Source organism: Procambarus clarkii, chromosome 19 (assembly GCF_040958095.1).
Source record: "Procambarus clarkii isolate CNS0578487 chromosome 19, FALCON_Pclarkii_2.0, whole genome shotgun sequence".
In the NCBI taxonomy this organism is placed as follows: Eukaryota; Metazoa; Arthropoda; class Malacostraca; order Decapoda; family Cambaridae; genus Procambarus; species Procambarus clarkii.
The window spans coordinates 47,761,675-47,780,399 of record NC_091168.1 but is presented as its reverse complement, the minus strand read 5'-3'; the positions used below and the strand labels follow the sequence as shown (position 1 = coordinate 47,780,399).

Below are 18,725 nucleotides of genomic sequence, written 5' to 3'. Positions count from 1 at the left end.
ACATATAACAATATTCTAAATTTATTCTATAATAATGAATGTGAAATATTTTCCAATGAAATATATTTGAAATTAGTTAATGGTTTTTATATTCCCAAATTGATATAATACTTAATGTTATTTGAAATTTAAATTAAATTTAATGTTTATAAAAACTGTATATAAATTTATTATATTTGTTATTAATTAATCCCAATATACATGAATATTTCTCTTTTCTTTTTGAATAGCTTCTACTAATAATAATATTACATCTTTCATAAGAAACGAAGAGCTAACTTTTATATCATTTTGCTTAATAATTATTTCGAAAGGTGACCTAAAAATAGTGAGTGTTTTTTTATTCTCACTCTGGTACCAACACTTATTACAATTTCCTCTCTTTACCACAACATTTTGGAGATTAGGTAAATATAATACCCAAGAATTTAACAGCTCTTCAAATTGTTTTACTTCTGATGGTACAGCTATAATTAAGTTCTCTGATTCTTCAATATACTTTATAATATCTGTAAACTTTTGTCTTACTCTCTTTTGGTAATAAGGCTCGTCAGCCATTATGTCAAGTTTCAATAATAAATAATAATAGGAGGATTCAGCTTCCAGTCCCTCTTAAAAGACTTATGTATGTACAAAGGAGCAGCAATATAAAGAAAATTATAGAATATTAAAAAAATATGAAAATTGGTAACAAGAATTTGAAGAAAATACTGTTGTAGTTGGCCTGACAGAATTCAGTGTCGTGCGCCGATCATATTTGCACGATAAATATTTTACTTCTGACATATATAGGTTCTCTGATTCTACAATATCCTTTATATTATCTTGTAAGCTTTTCTCTCTCTCTCTATTGTTTAGTGATAAGGATCATGTACCAATATGGCGAGTGTTTCATTCATATATCGATGTATTGAGACTTCAATAGAATTTACTAGTATCAATGAAATTAAACAGGGACACTTATCCACTAGAAATAATATTTTTGAAATAATTATTATTATTAATAATAATAATAATAATAATAATAATAATAATAATAATAATAATTTAGGAGGAGGAGGAGGAAATGTAATTAGTCGTCCTAGGTTGGTTTTAAAACGATCGCTGCATCAACCAAAAATTAAACAATTTTAAAAAAAAAAACTCAGAGATAATTACACAAAAATGTGCTGATTTATTATGTAAGGAGCCATATAATGAACTCTTAGCAATGAATCAAAAATGGCAATGTAATATTTTTTGTCCTTTTCATGAAGTTCGTGGTAAATCTCGTACACCTTCAGGTAAACTTTATATTCATCGTCATCGTTTTCACTGTTATTCCACAAATTGTAATAAAAGAGTTTCAACTGAGAAACTCCTAAATTTTCTCTTAAATAAAAACCAAAAATGATTTCTTCGACATACCAGTATTTTCTTCAAATTCCTGTTATAATTTTCGTACTTTTTTTTATATTTTTTAATTTTCTTTATATTACTGATCGTTTTTACATTCATAGTTTTTTACGTCAAAGTATTAAAGAGGGAATTGAAGCTGAAGAAATTGCATTTGAAGAAAGACACGAATTTATTGATCTACAAGGTTGGCTAAATTATAATGAATATGATAACAATAATGACATTAAAATCAATAAATGTAAGGGAATGATTTTAAAAGTAGATAGTTCTCAGTCACATGACAATCAAATTTGTCAAAAACTTGGGGGCCGTAAATGTGGACGTTATTTAGAAAAGGTCGTAATACCTATATCATCTTCTACTAGCAATATAAAATATTATTATGGAGGTGGAATCCTCAAACCAGGATGCACATACTGTCTTTGGAAACAACCAGAAGAAAAATTCTGTGACCCAGTATGGGGTTTTCTACAGTATTCATTTGAAGAAGATCGATGGAAGTGTAAATCCTACCTACCAGGTCTTTATAACGCAACTACAAATAGATTAACTGCATGTGAACCAGGAGGAACTTTGGTTAAAATTACCAATGGGCAGGATGAAGTAGTGGACCTTACTCAAATGACCCCCCAAGACTTTTTTATACCATTAAAAGAACAAGAAAAATATATATGTCGATGTTCCCCTGGATATATTTCTAATCCAGATATCTCACGTTCAGCCTGTTTCCGCGATCCTTGTCTGGTACATTTACCATCTGGTGTAATTACAGCTCCAGGTTATTCTAATGGTCTATGTAACTGCGGTCCTATGTATACTAACTTACATGACAATAAACATTTTCCGTGTACAGCGTGTCCGGATCCCCATTTTGATGAGGAAAAACAAGAATTATCTATTTGGATGAAGTGTAAGATTGATAAAAATAATATTGAAATACATAAAGGAACATATCCATGTTCAAATTTGGAAGATATTGAACGTGGATGTGCAAAGGTAATTTTAAAGGCAAAATTTGTATCCAAGACTGATTTGATTGATTACGAAAATACCGAAAAATTTTTTAATCGATTTATGAATTCACTCAATATTAAAAACAAAACTAAATAATGTTTGCATGTAACTCTGATGGTAGTATAGAAATCCCATTATCTTATTTCAAAAAATTACACTTTTATCCTCCTGCTTTACCTTTAGGAACAATTGTTCTAACCAACTATCATCATCATAATATTATTAATGTTGATAAGAATGATGATGATGTTACCTTTGAAAATAATAGTGTAGAAGACTTACAATTATTTGTACAATACTTACTCATAAAATTGAAAAGGAAATTTATTATGAAATTGGATTCCCATTCAGTCTGTGATTACTCTCCTAATATAAATAATGTTGCACAGTTCTTAGAAAATGGGAGTGGGAGTGGTAAAATTAACATTTTATTTATTAATATTCCAATTTTCTTTTTCCCTGATATTAAAAAAGATGAGCCATTACATAAACGGATATTACGAGTTGTATCCAACACTCATAAAATTACTCAGCTAGTGGAAGAATATATGTCTTCAAAATACAAATCCTCACAGAAAAAATAATGTTATATGATAACGTTACAACTTGTTTTGAAAATTATGGCATTAAATGTCTCTGTAATACAAATTTTCGAATGGATTATTTTGAACAAATGACTAAACAAAAATTCAAATTTTCCTTTTTTACAGTAGGAAATGTAACCACTTTTCTTGAAAGAATATATGGGAGAGACAATTTAAAACATCCGATATGGTCTTTGTCAGTACACACAACAACACCGGAAGAGTCCGTTATGGTTTTGAGAATCTTAAACGTGAAATTTTGTAATGGATGTAAGAAAGAAATAATAGGAGATGGTATACCTTCGTCTTACCATACTGGATCGCTAAAAATTGTTTCAAACAATCCTCCTTCAGTTCAATATTTTGATAATACAGGACGTGAGTTGTTTCAGAGTATAAGCAAAAGTAATAATTTTGTAGCAACGGCTGCCTACTATCTCTATTGTGCATTAAGTGATGATGAGTATCCCTTATGTAATTTATATGGGAAATGTTTTTGTAATGAAAATTACCGATGGAATTATATTTTATCTGTTCTGAAGAAAAGCTTCAAACCTAAGATGTCACAATCAAAAATTGAAGATGCAGTTCATTTTATATATGGAGATAAACCATACTTTTTAAACATAACAAATAAGGAAAATAATCAATATCATATTGTTATATCAAATTTAAAATTTTGATGTTTCAAAGAACGAGGTTCAATGAATATTCTTTATGATCAGGAAAAATGTTGTATTCAAGTACAATTTTTAGATGTTTATGGAAACATTTTACCAACTTCTTGGTTTAAATTATTCGATGAATATTATTATATCCAAATTGGTATTCGCAAAGTTATTACTCCCATAATGTTATTAGCATTTGTAAGTCATTATTATTATTTTGTATTTAGGGATTTTGAAGTTGGCATGTATTGTTCGTTCTTCAAATGGATTAATGATGAAAATAGTGATAATATAGATTATAATTATGATACAGAGGCAAGTAACGACTACAAAGAATATGGAAGTAGTGATTATGAAAGTAGTGATGAAATATTTGTTTAATAAAAAGAATATATATATATATTTTTTCAGTTTTTTATTAATTTTATTTAAAATAAATGTTTATAAAATAAATAAATAATATATAAAATGACTTTGAGTGACTTTTTGTTTGTTTTATTTTTATATAAAATATCGAATTTAACTATAAAGGGGAAAATATTATTTCAGTTTTCTTAAATTTTATCTCAAATTATAAAGTAACTATGAATATTTTAATCAAAATGTATATTTTGTTTTTTTTATTTTAAATATAAATAAAAAATTATACATAAAATTAATAATATTATATATTTAATATCTATGATAAATAAAATTATGTTTATAAAATTAACAAAACTTAAACATCAAAAATTTTATATTATATAGAAAGGTTTATAAGTTTTATTTTGCAATAAAATTTGGAAAAATATATAAATCCATAAAGAATTAATTGATTCTCTTCTTTTTTTTTGCCTTAATTAAAAAAAAAAAAATACAAAATTTGGAGTTATAAATAAAATTTGATGTCTTATTTGGGAAACTATTCAAGATCTGATTTGCCTAATAAGCCAATGAATGGTCCACCACCGGCTTATGGTCCACCACAGGGTCCCCACTGACCACAGGCTGGTGGTCAACCCCATTTTTTTCCACAAAATATTTTTTATGGATGAGATACCATATCTAAAAAAAAAAAAAAAAGAATGATGTGCTGTTACACTGCCCCTAGATATCATTCGGTTCCCAAGAGTTCAACTTAATCAAACCAGAAATGCTGCTCTTCAAATCAAGGGTCTTAAAATGTTGAATGCCGTTCCCAATCATATCAAAGACTGTACCTCTCCCAACTAGTTTAAGAAAAAAAATGTAAAGTGAGTATAATAAGAGTTTTGGTGAACTTTTGGGATTCCTGTGTGTGTGTGTGTGTGTGTGTGTGTGTCTTTGTGTCTTTGTGTGTGTGTGTGTGTGTGTGTGTGTGTGTGTGTCTTTGTGTGTGTGTCTTTGTGTGTGTGTGTCTTTGTGTCTTTGTGTGTGTGTGTGTGTGTGTGTGTGTGTCTTTGTGTGTGTGTGTGTCTTTGTGTCTTTGTGTGTGTGTGTCTTTGTGTTTTTGTGTGTGTGTGTGTCTTTGTGTGTGTCTTTGTGTCTGTGTCTTTGTGTGTGTGTGTCTTTGTGTCTTTGTGTGTGTCTTTGTGTGTGTCTTTGTGTCTTTGTGTGTGTCTTTGTGTGTGTGTGTGTGTCTTTATGTGTGTGTAAGTGTGTGTGTGTGTGTGTAAGTGTGTGTGTGTGCGTCGTTGTGTGTGTGTCTTTATGTGTGTTTAAGTGTGTGTGTCTTTGTGTCTTTGTGTCTTTGTGTCTTTGTGTGTGTGTGTGTGTGTGTGTGTCTGCGTGTGCGTGTGTGTGTGTCTTTGTGTGTGTCTTTGTGTGTGTGTGTGTCTTGGTGTGTGTAAGTGTGTGTGTCTTTGTGTGTGTGTGTGTGTCTTTGTGTGTCTTTGTGTGTGTGTGTGTGTGTGTCTGCGTGTGCGTGTGTGTGTGTCTTTGTGTGTATAAGTGTGTGTGTCTTGGTGTCTTTGTGCGTCTTTGTGTGTGTGTGTGTCTTTGTGTGTGTAAGTGTGTGTGTCTTTGTGTGGGTGTGGGTGTGTGTCTTTGTGTGTCTTTGTGTGTGTGTCTTTGTGTGTGTGTGTGTGTGTGTGTGTGTGTGTGTGTCTTTGTGTGTGTGTGTGTGTGTGTCTTTGTGTGTCTTTGTGTGTGTGTGGGTGTGTGTCTTTGTGTGTCTTTGTGTGTGTGTGTGTCTTTGTGTGTGTCTTTGTGTGTGTAAGTGTGTGTGTCTTTGTGTGTGTGTGGGTGTGTGTCTTTGTGTGTCTTTGTGTGTGTGTGGGTGTGTGTCTTTGTGTGTCTTTGTGTGCGTGTGTGTGTGTCTTTGTGTGTGTAAGTGTGTGTGTCTTGGTGTCTTTGTGTGTGTGTGTGTGTGTGTCTTTGTGTGTGTAAGTGTGTGTGTGTGTGTCTTTGTGTGTGTAAGTGTGTGTGTGTGTGTCTTTGTGTGTATAAGTGTTTGTGTCTTTGTGTCTTTGTGTGTGTGTGTAAGTGTGTGTGTATGTTTTTGTATAAAAAAAAGATGAATAAAAAGGATAAACTTTCAATTAACATACAAATCGAACATATAAATAATGAGAAGTTTAACATTAAAAAAACCCCTGGATTATATTATTTTCCCCTGAGATTTAATCTAGCAAGACAATTATTTATAGCTGATAAATTATATTATAATAATAATATCGATGATTCTCATATTACTTTTACTTATCCAAACAATCTTAGCAGAAGTCAATTAATATATCATAAAATTTATGACATGTCAGGACTAACAGCTGATAATAAATTTGTCTGGTATGAAAGATTTTTCACGCAAATTCATAATCAAAATATTTTATATGAAGAGGATGATCAGGATTTTTCACTTTCAGTGTATTCTAGAACTCATTCCCCTTTTAAATTTGAAAAAACCAAAATGATACTTTTTATCAACGAGGTTGTGTATTTAATGTTGTTTCTTTTAGATGGGGTAAGAGATATTACCCAAAGTTTAAAAGAAAGTTCATTAAGGGAGTATATTATTAATAATTGTATAAATTATCAAAAAGTATTAAAAGCAAATAAAAAAAACTCTTAAAACTATTGATATGTACATTTGTATTGATGATGTAATTAAATATGATGAGCTTATCATTGAGCATCTTATTAAATATTTTGAAAAAGATAAAAATTGGTCCGAAAGAAAACATATATCATTATCCACTGCATGGCATATGCATTGTGAGTTATTACAAGAATTTAGTATAATTAAAGAAAATAAAATGATTATATCAATACCAAGACTTGCAAAATTTAATTTACAACTTTTACCCGATTATCAAATAACTAAAGTGATAGCTTATCTTCCACAACAAAGCGGACATAAATATATTTGGCACAATCAGTACCAAAATTATTATATTTATAACAATGGGATTATTATTAAAAAGAGGAAGGCGTTGGATGAGATGGAGGAGGGAGGTTTGGAGGATGTGGAGGATGAAGCGGAACAGGCGTTGGAAGATCAAGTGGATCAAGATATGGAGGAGGTAGTGGAAGAGATTGATGATGCTGGAGAGGAAGAGGAGGAATATATTTGTTCAACATACCATGGTGCACGGCTTCGGGCTGAGAGAATATGATGGAGTCTGGTGGGATGATCGGTGATCATGAGTCTACCACAAAGACACACACACACACAAACACACACACACATTCTGACACACACACACACACAAACACACACACACACAAAGACACACATATACAAAGTCACACACATACAAAGTCACACACATAAAGACACACACACACACACACATAAAGACACCAAGACACACACACAAAGACACAAAGACACACACACACACAAAGACACACACACTTACACACACAAAGACACACACACACACAAAGACACAAAGACACACAAGAGGTTCCAGGTGGTCTTCACAATAGAACAGGGTGAGGTCACTGTGCTAGGAGAAAGGGAGGTAAACCAGGCGGCCTTGGAGGAGTTCGAAATTACGAGAGAGGAGGTCAAGAGACACCTGCTGGATCTGGATGTTAGAAAGGCTGTTGGTCCAGATGGGATCTCACCATGGGTACTGAAAGAGTGTGCAGAGGCACTTTGCCTGCCACTCTCCATAGTGTATAGTAAGTCACTAGAGACGGGAGACCTACCAGAAATATGGAAGACGGCGAATGTGGTCCCAATATACAAAAAGGGCGACAGATAAGAGGCACTGAACTACAGGCCAGTGTCCTTGACTTGTATACCATGCAAGGTGATGGAGAAGATCGTGAGAAAAAACCTGGTAACACATCTGGAGAGAAGGGACAAATCGCCAACATGGATTCAGGGAGGGTAAATCTTGCCTTACAGGCTTGATAGAATTCTACGATCAGGTGACACAGATTAAGCAAGAAAGAGAGGGCTGGGCGGACTGTATTTTCTTGGATTGTCGGAAAGCCTTTGACACAGTACCACATAAGAGGCTGGTACATAAGCTGGAGAGACAGGCAGGTGTAGCTGGTAAGGTGCTTCAGTGGATAAGGGAGTATATAAGCAATAGGAAGCAGAGAGTTACGGTGAGGGGTGAGACCTCCGATTGGCGTGAAGTCACCAGTGGAGTCCCACAAGGCTCTCCCAGAGGGTATCGATTCATTTCTCTCAATGTTTGCGACAATCCTGGAGTATGCAGCCCCAGCATGGAGTCCATATCTAGTCAAGGATAAGACTAAACTGGAAAAGGTTCAAAGGTTTGCCACCAGACTAGTAATCGAGCTGAGAGGTATGAGCTACGAGGAGAGACTACGGGAATTAAACCTCACTTCGCTGGAAGACAGAAGAGCTAGGGGGGAGGGACATAATCACCACATTTATGACAGAGCCCGATAGGCTCATGAATCTGTACACCTGTTGATTGACGGTTGAGAGGCAGGGCCAAAGAGCCAGAGCTGAACCCCACAAACACAACTAGGTGAGTACACACACACACACACACACACACACACACACACATATATTCTGACACATAAAACGTACTCTCACATAGGAATCATACACACAGGAATCACACACACATTCTCACAAATACACACACACACACACACACACACACACACACACACACACACACACACACACACACACACACACACACACACACACACACACACACTCATTCTTACACACACACACACACACACAAAGACACAAAGACACACACACAAAGACACACACAAAGACACACACACACACACACACACACACACACACACACAAAGACACACACACACACAAAGACACACACACACACACACACACACACACACACACACACACACACACACACACACACACACACACACACACACACACACACACACACACACACACACACACACACATATTCTGACACATAAAACGTACTCTCACATAGGAATCATACACACACACACACACATATATTCTGACACATAAAACGTATTCTCACACAGGAATCACACACACATTCTCACAAATACACACACACACACACACACACACACACACACACACACACACACACACACACACACACATACTCATTCTTACACACACACACACACACACAAAGACACAAAGACACACACACAAAGACACACACAAAGACACACAAAGACACACACACACACACACACATACTCATTCTTACACACACACACACACATACTCATTCTTACACACACACACACACATACTCATTCTTACACACACACACACACACAAAGACACACACACACACACACAAAGACACACACAAAGACACACACACACAAAGACACAAAGACACACACACACACTAGTGAAAATCCTCTCGTTGGCTCCACCCACTTCACCCGTGATTGGTGCTCCATCAAGCCAATCACAGCAGACCGGCCACACAGTTACCACGACTCACATACCAAACACTTATTTGTTTTTAAACAGTAAAATTAACTCTTTTTTAATACTTATTTAAAAAAGAAAGAATAGCTCATGACAGAATTGATGATAAAAGAAATTGACCATGGTCTTCAGCCTTTTATTCACATCACCCAAAGTTTGGTTGATGAAAATAAATCTTTTTTAAATACAAATAAGTATCTGACAGATTTGACAGAAAACATTAAATTGTCAAATCTTCATCACCCAGCCAAATCTTTTATTAATTCTATCAATGAAAACCTAAATTTTAAATCCCAAAATGATTTTAATAAAATTATGAAAAATATTTTGCATGGTGATGTAGAATCCCCTATTCTAAATATTATAGAAAACAAAGCTCTTAAACAACATATGTTAAAAAAATACCCATTTAAACTCTATGAAGAACACATTAACAATGTAAATAAACTTGCCCAAGATCTTGGGTTTGAAAACGAAACTCAATTTCTTGAATATTTAGAAAGTAATCCTTCACCAACTGATTCCAAATTAACTAAAATTTTTAACACTATGACCAAATGGGCTGGTAAACATAAAAGTTTGATATTGAAATCTGCGATAATATTAGGTGTAGGTGTTGCTTTTCTTGAATATTTGAACAAATACAATCGGAAGAACAGTGGTTGTTTTAGATACCATGTTGGAAAAGGACATTCCCTAAAAAAAGAAGTATATTTGACCAGATTTTGTAAATTCCCTATCAATCGGGTTGATTATATTAACTATGACATACTAAATGATAATACTCATCCATTGTTCAATAAAAAAGTCTGGAACTGTCAATTTGATATTCCAAATTCTGCAGAAACCCAAAACATATTAAATTTGGGTTGTAAGGGAATATGTTGTCCCCATAACTACAATTATCTTTCACAATTTGTCAAGGGTTATGAACCTATTTCTAATTTAGAAAATAAAGAAATATTTTATATATATAAATGTGAACAGGGAACAATTTTAAGAAATATTGCCGAAATTTTAGGAGATGGTATTGGTGAAGTGATTCAAGGCATTGGGCAATCTGATATATGGCAATTTATATTGAAATCAATTAAAAATATTGGCTGGGTTATACTTTTAATTTTATTATTAATAATAATGTTAGGCCCATTGATAATGGTGATCAAATAGCGACATATGAGTGCACTAATGGGTGGTGTAGTGTATGGTGCATTGATGTAATAATATACAATATTTACTCACTGAGCTTATTTGCAAAGAAAATGTTTAACTACCATTGCAACATTCATTAACATATTTCATAAATAATTCTCGAGGTAACCCACCATATTCATATGCAATGTATATGAAGGATATACCCCAGGGGACCTCTGTTATATGTCCATCAATATTTCGTAAAATTTTCCATGATTTTAAATTTTCTTTTTCCTTTTCTAAAAAGGAAATTTTATATTGAACTTCAACACTGTAATGGGAATAAATTTCTGATGATTGTGGTAGCGGTGGTTGTGGTGGTGGTGGTGGTGGTGGTAGTGGTGGTGGCGGTGGTGGTGGTGGTGGTGGTGGTGGTGGTGGTGGAGCTAATTGATAAAAATATTTTGAAGGAAAATCATAAACGTAACATGAAGAAGGTGGAATTACATAAATTGAATGTGGCACTGAAGTCATATAATAAGGTACAATCATATATTGAGTTGTTTGTAATGGTATTTGTGGAATGGTTGGTTGATAATAATAATCATTTCGATGACACCCATATTCTTCACAACCACCACCACTATTCCAACTTTCAGCATCACCATTTACTCCAGCTTCCACCATGATTCCTCTCAGTATTCTGGTAAATGAATTCTCAAATTTCTTTATTATATTGATCAATATTAAAAAAAATAAATAAATACTCTTAACATTTTCGTAATGAAAACTGTTACTGTCTCTGATATTGCAATTGCAACTTACATAGTACATCGTATATCACAACGAAAAACAATGGAGATTCTTCAACAAAGAAATGGAAGTAAGTATTTTAAAAATATTATCATTAAGAATATACCATGGAAAAATATTCCTCCCAATTTCCCCAAAGCTTTCTTAGATGAAAATCCTAACGACTTTGAAGTTAAATTCACAACGCTAGGTTGTAACATGCTAAAATGTTATTATGATGTAAAAACTGCTTGTCAGCCCGGATCTGGATCAGCTATTTTAATAAACGAACGTGAATATGCCTGTAGTGAAGCATGTTATGCTGTTCATAATGAGGTCCTTGAATTTCTTCAAGAAAGATTTGGTAATGATTTAAAATCTATTCTAAACAATACAGAAACAGACAATCATTATTTCTCGAAACCTATTCCCGTTGAAACTTGGTCGATTAATGTCAAAGAATCTAACGAAAATTATTGTGGTGTACAGTTGTCTGCACTTAAAACATTGGCTCTAAGACCTTCAAGTCGATGGAGTCCTTCTAATGAAAACGATTTACAATCTTATCAAAAGAACCCCATTGCCTATGCCAAGAATACAAATACATATCAACTGAGAAAAGCTGTTGCTGGCTTAATCGATGCTCCACCATTGACATGGAATATTCAGCAACAGAATATAAACTTTAACTCAATCTATTGTAAATTCTTTCATAAATACTACGATAGCCAGTCAGATCAATGCCATAGTCATGTCCACCGCCAGATATTAGGTTTTATATTTGGCAATCAAGTTATCAACCAATTAACCGATGGTGAATTAGTGGACTTACTTAATCCAACATCAGGAATGAGTATGATTCTTATGGATAAATTGAACAAACAAAATTATATGGATGTTGACAGAGGTTATATTGAAACAGTTGTTCCACAGTCAATACTCGAAAAAGAACAATTTGTTGACGAAGCGGATATAGTAGTATCCTCCGAAAATGTATCATTTATTGAACAGTATACTACTACAACTACTAATTTCATAGATGTTATAATAACACGTTTAGAATCTGAGTTTTCCGATTTATTATCATTAATAAAAGATGAGGCTATTACTATAACCGAAATTGAAGTTACAACTCGAGTGCCTAAGATAATTTCAAGACTGTTAAAATATTTCTCCGAAAACATTCTTCATGATGCTCTTCAAGAATTATTATCTGTAATTATGGTAGAAGCTTCATCTCAACAAATGATTATTCAACTTTTGGCGATGATCATTCGATCATCTATGGTTGAAATGAGCATTCAATTTTCAATACGGCTTTTATCCGTTATATCTTCGTCTTTATCCCTTGTTTTATCTGTGGGATTAGTGTTGTTACCATTAGAATTATATTTATCAATAGGTAATATTGGTGGGTACAATAATGAAATAACTCATGCTGCATTAGAAAACCTTCGCCATAAAATAATTAATCAATTGTTAGAACAAGATATAAACTTTGGACAATATATTAAATTGGGGCCTCCACAGTCTATAACCACACCACAAATAACACCAGATATGATATATTTATCTGCCATAAATGAAATAATACGCATTTATCCCCAATGTATAAACATAATTGGTATGGATGGAACTACCACAAATTCTTTAGAAGAGAACAAGATGATTTTAAGCCTGCTTAGTCAGTTTGATGTAAACAGCCTTGGTCAAGCAATTACTCACAAGATTAATTCTAAAACCTATGATAGAGATTCTAAAGTGATAGATATGAGTAATTATATCATTAATGAAGCTAAATATAAACATTATCCCATTCAAACTGCAGATTTGGAATTACAAGAAGTAGAAAATTTAATTTCAAATTCTAAAAGGGATATATTAATTTTATGTTTAGCTTTGATATTTTTAATTGTCAGTCTGTTCCTCTTTCTCTTCAAGAAGCAACTTTATTCTTTTTATACACTAGGCATAAGTAATTGTTTTTATATATATTGGTCTCTTTCTACAGCTTGGTTAAATTAAAAGCCATAATAAAAATATTATTGAGTGTGTGTGTGTGTGTGTGTGTGTGTCTGTGTATGTGTGTACATCCGGTGGTATTCTGAGGCCCCAAAAATAACAACTTGGACCATTTTTATATAAAGAGCTTCACACCAACAGAGAGATCAGACAAGACTCAATTCGTCTCGTTGATAGAGCCGGTGCCTGTCTGGGTGTACGTCTTTATGCTGAGTCCAGTCCCATTCCCTTTTTTAATTCTACTAACTCCAAACGTTTTAATGAGTAAATGTCCTCCATTGTACAAGGTGAGCTTGTCATATGTGGCAAAGACCTCGATCCCCTTCACATATTAAACATATGGAATGGTATCCGTATGGATAGTTCCCTTCCCAAAATTAACATGTCATTGTTCACTCTGAACAAAATCGACCCAAATGAGTTTCCCTTAACTCAATCTACCCCAGACCTTTCCCCCCCCCAAAAAAACACCAACATCAAAAAGACATCATCAGATGATAATGATCTTAACCCACCCTTCAAGAAAAGAAAGAAAAATGCCATCAGAAGTAGGTTTGGAATGGTGAACCGAGACGATGAAGATTCATCTGAAGATTCATCTGAAGATTCATCTGAAGAATCATCTGAAGAATCATCTGAAGATTCATCTGAAGATTCCTCCTCGGAATACTCTGATGAGGGGTCCCTCTCATTGATCAAGTAAGTAATGACATTTCTCATAAATATTGGTGTTGGCGTTATGGTGTGTTAACTCAATGGCTCCCTGAAGTCCATTGGGCCAAATATTATATACAGTATCGGATAACATAATACTCGCCGGAGCTTCGAGACCTGAGCTCTTCGTCGCTGGCCACTAGATTGTCCTCAATGAATAAAAAGGATGTGATAGCTCCTTACTCCCTCAGTCTACCTCGTAGTTCACGCCCAGTGACAACATGTGTTTAAATCCTTGAAGAAATCCATTCAGTATAGTGAGTGAAGTCGTATTCTCGTCGTTCCTTCTTAAGGGTTATAGTATTAATTTGTTTTGTTTTTTTTGTTTTTTTTTTTGTGTGTGTAATTTTTGTAATTTTTTGGATGAATAATTGTCTAAAATTTAATTTTATGGAATGCCTAGGGATGTAAAAATTACAATGTAAAATTTACCAGCAATGAATATTGTTTCTCAATGATCATAGTTTTTTTTTTTTTTTTTTTTTAAGTTTGGATGTTTATAGACTAATTTAATAATGGTCTGATTGTAACAACCTAAAAAAATTTCAGGACCCCAGTACTAAGCGGCTCATCAATCATCTGAACATGGCGCATGTTGGACCTGACACACAGTCCTCTTCCAACCCAAGAAACTGTCACTCAGGCAGTTGTCTAGAGGCTGGGTTTGTGCCCCGGGGCAGTGACAATGGACAACAGCAACCATCTCAACATAACTTTTCTCAGTCCCAACATACTCAAGGGCACATCAAAGATGTCGCTGGTGGATGCCATGAAGGCATGGACGATGGGGCAATGGGCGAGACGCAGGGACAAAAAGTGTGTGAATGTGGCACTGTGGGGGGGGGGAGGCTCTCATCTCCTGGCGATGCCCACATCAACACACTCTTGAGTGGTTAGATGAACAATTCCATCAACAACAACAAAAAATACAGCAACAACATCAAAAAAATAACATTTTGGGGAGTAGGGATGATGAAAGAGATGCAGATTCTGCCCAGACCACTAGTAATGGAAAGAAGGTTCGTTCTCCACGTTTCAGTGACTATTGTGAGGGTCAGTCAGCTCCATCCAACACTCAGGCTAATCCCAAGGTTGTAAGCATTGACTCGTCGTTTTACCAGTTCCTGAAGTTGGCACCCCCCGGTTTAGCCTACTACCCTCCTCTTAACAATGATCATGCAATGACAGCAGATGGAAATGAGGTTGATGATGTACAACCGATCGATCTCTCCCTTAAATCTAAATCATCAGCATCGCCAAAACTAACCTCTGTACAGTCAGCTCCATCCAACACTCAGGCTAATCCCAAGGTTGTAAGCATTGACTCGTCGTTTCTTAACAATGATCATGCAATGAGAGCAGATGGAAATGAGGTTGATGATGTACAACCGATCGATCTCTCCCTTAAATCTAAACCATCAGCATCACCAAAACTAACCTCTGTACAGTCAGCTCCATCCAACACTCAGGCTAAGTCCCTGAAGTTGGCACCCCCCGGTTTAGCCTACTACTCTGCTCTTAACAATGGTCATGCAATGAGAGCAGATGGAAATGAGGTTGATGATGACGAACACAGATTCATATGTGATATTTGCCAAAAAGTATATAAGCGAAAAGAAGCCTTAACAGAACACCGTCGACTCCATACAGGGGAGAAGCCTTTTGAATGTGACAAGTGTTTCAAGAGGTTCTCTTACAGGGGTTCCCATTCTAGACATAAACAGAAACACTGTCCAGTTTTACACTGTTTTACTTTCTTCAAGTTCATCCAGGAGTTCTCGTCTAATAACAATTTTAAGGGACCTATGAACTTTGTATAGGACACTTCATTTTGTATTTTTTCCAGTCTATCAATACTTTTGCCATTCTGTAGGACCAAAGCTGGTACATGATAGTCTATCAGAGACCTTTATACGCTAAATACATCATTCTTACTATTCTAATATTAACACCATATTTCGGGCTGTACCCCACTACAGTTCTGAGAGCCTTGAGTCTGTCTCTACATTGTTGATGTAACTTATTGATTGCAGTTGAGGTACAAGGGACAGAGACTCCAAGGTATTTGAAAGAAGAGACATAGTCTATTGGTATGTCCCATCACTTAACCTATTTTCACTAATTGTAATATTTTTGGTATAAAAATTAGTACTTGCAAACTCAAAATATATGCAATAAGTCCTAAATCAGGCTTAATATATAAGATCAACGAAAAATGTTGTTTTTAATATAAATTATTGTTTTTAATATAAATTATAAAAATCAATGTGTTTTCATAATAATAAATATCCCATTGGAAACTGGAAACAATTTCGATATTGAAGGGTTGGTTAGGTACTGTTACTAAAAGTATAATAGACTCAAAAGCTACACGAAAAACAACGTAGAAATAAATCACCATCGGAATCTTTCACGCAATCCCCAAAGGAATTAAATTTGGTTACAGATTCATTAATTAAAATGGGGGATTGGTAAACCCCACCGGAAGAAGATGGTTCCCTCCTCCCAATCTTGCAGTAACCATAAAATTTATTTCGTGTCATAATACAGTATGAAGGATCAGACTCTTATAATCAGTGAAAATTTTGATGAACTCCTGTCTCAAAGACACGAGTGTGTGTGTGTGTGGCTGTTGTGTTTAGCTAGTGTATGTAGCTAGCTGTTGGGTGTAGCTAGTGGGTGTAGCTAGGGTGTGTAGCTGTTGGGTGTGGCTTGTGTGTGTGTGTGTGTGTGTGGCTGTTGTGTTTAGCTAGTGTGTGTAGCTGTTGGGTGTGGCTTGTGTGTGTGTGTGTGTGTGTGTGGCTGTTGTGTTTAGCTAGTGTATGTAGCTAGCTGTTGGGTGTAGCTAGTGGGTGTAGCTAGTGTGTGTAGCTGTTGGGTGTGACTTGTGTAGCTAGTGTGTGTAGCTGTTGGGTGTGGCTTGTGTGTGTGTGTGTGTGTATGTGTGTGTGTTTGTGTGTGTGTGGCTGTTGTGTTTTGTAGCTAGCTGTTGGGTGTAGCTAGTGTGTTTAGCTGTTGGGTGTGGCTTGTGTGTGTGTGTGTGTGTGTGTGTGGCTGTTGTGTTTTGTAGCTAGCTGTTGGGTGTAGCTAGTGGGTGTAGATAGTGTGTGTAGCTGTTGGGTGTGGCTTGTGTGTGTGTGTGTGTGTGTGTGGCTGTTGTGTTTAGCTAGTGTATGTAGCTAGCTGTTGGGTGTGGCTTGTGTGTGTGTGTGTGTGTGTGTGTGTGTGTGTGTGTGTGTGTGGTTGTTGTGTTTAACTAGTGTATGTAGCTAGCTGTTGGGTGTAGCTAGTGGGTGTAGCTAGTGTGTTTAGCTGTTGGGTGTAGCTAGTGTGTTTAGCTGTTGGGTGTGGCTGGTATGTGTGGCTGGTAGGTGCAGCTTGTGAGTGCAGTTTGTGGGTGCAGCTTGTGGGTTTAGCTGGTGTGTGTAGCTTGTCATGCGACCAGTGGGGCGAGGGTCACCAATGGTCGGTGGGGGTCAACGCCTTTGAAAGTGTTCTATGTTGCTTTTATTGGACAGAATAAACAAAATGTGAAAACTAATAAAATTTATAGAAAATCTAACAAAATTCAAAAGTATATAATAATTTGAAACATTACGAACAAAAAAAAAAGTGAGGTACCACTAGAGGCACCCATTCTCAGTCTGTATCCTTCTGGGACCCAGTGCATTAAACTTCAACACCCACACCCACACCCACACCCACACCCACCACCCACACCCACATCACATACCACACCCACTACAGCCACACCAACATATCACACCCACTCCAGCCAACCCAACATCCACACCAGCCAATCACACCCACACTACACCCACACCAATCTACCAGAAGCCAATCACACCCACTACACCCACACCCACCCACACCAAACCCTCAACCCACAACACCCACACCAACCAACAAAACCCACCACCCACACCCACTACAGCCACACCCACCCACACCAAACCCTCAACCCACAACACCCACACCAACCAACAAAACCCACCACCCACACCCACTACAGCCACACCAACCTACCTCACCCACTCCAGCCAACCCAACATCCACACCAATCTACCACAAGCCAATCACACCCAGTAAAACCACACCAGCCAACCACACCCACACCCACACCAGCTAACCCCACCCATACAAAACCCTCAACCCACAACACCGACACCAGCCAACCACACCAAACCTCAACCCACATCACACCCACACCAGCCAACCACACCCACCACCCACACCCACCCACACCAAACCCTCAACCCACATCACACCCACACCAGCCAACCACACCCACCACCCACACCCACCCACACCAAACTCTCAACCCACATCACACCCACACCAGCCAACCACACCCACCACCCACACCCACCCACACCAAACTCTCAACCCACATCACACCCACACCAGCCAACCACACCCACCACCCACATCCACATCACATCCCACACCCACAACACATCCACATCACATACCACATCCACAACACATCCACATTACATACCACACCCACAACATATCCACATCACATACCACACC

General features: G+C 36.1%; 1 protein-coding gene across 1 annotated transcript in view; it reads right to left on the bottom strand.

Moving 5' to 3' along the window:
- The window catches only part of LOC138366485 (glutamic acid-rich protein-like), a 62,135-nt gene that overhangs the window by 729 nt on the left and 42,681 nt on the right, over positions 1-18,725 (bottom strand). The window lies entirely within an intron of this gene.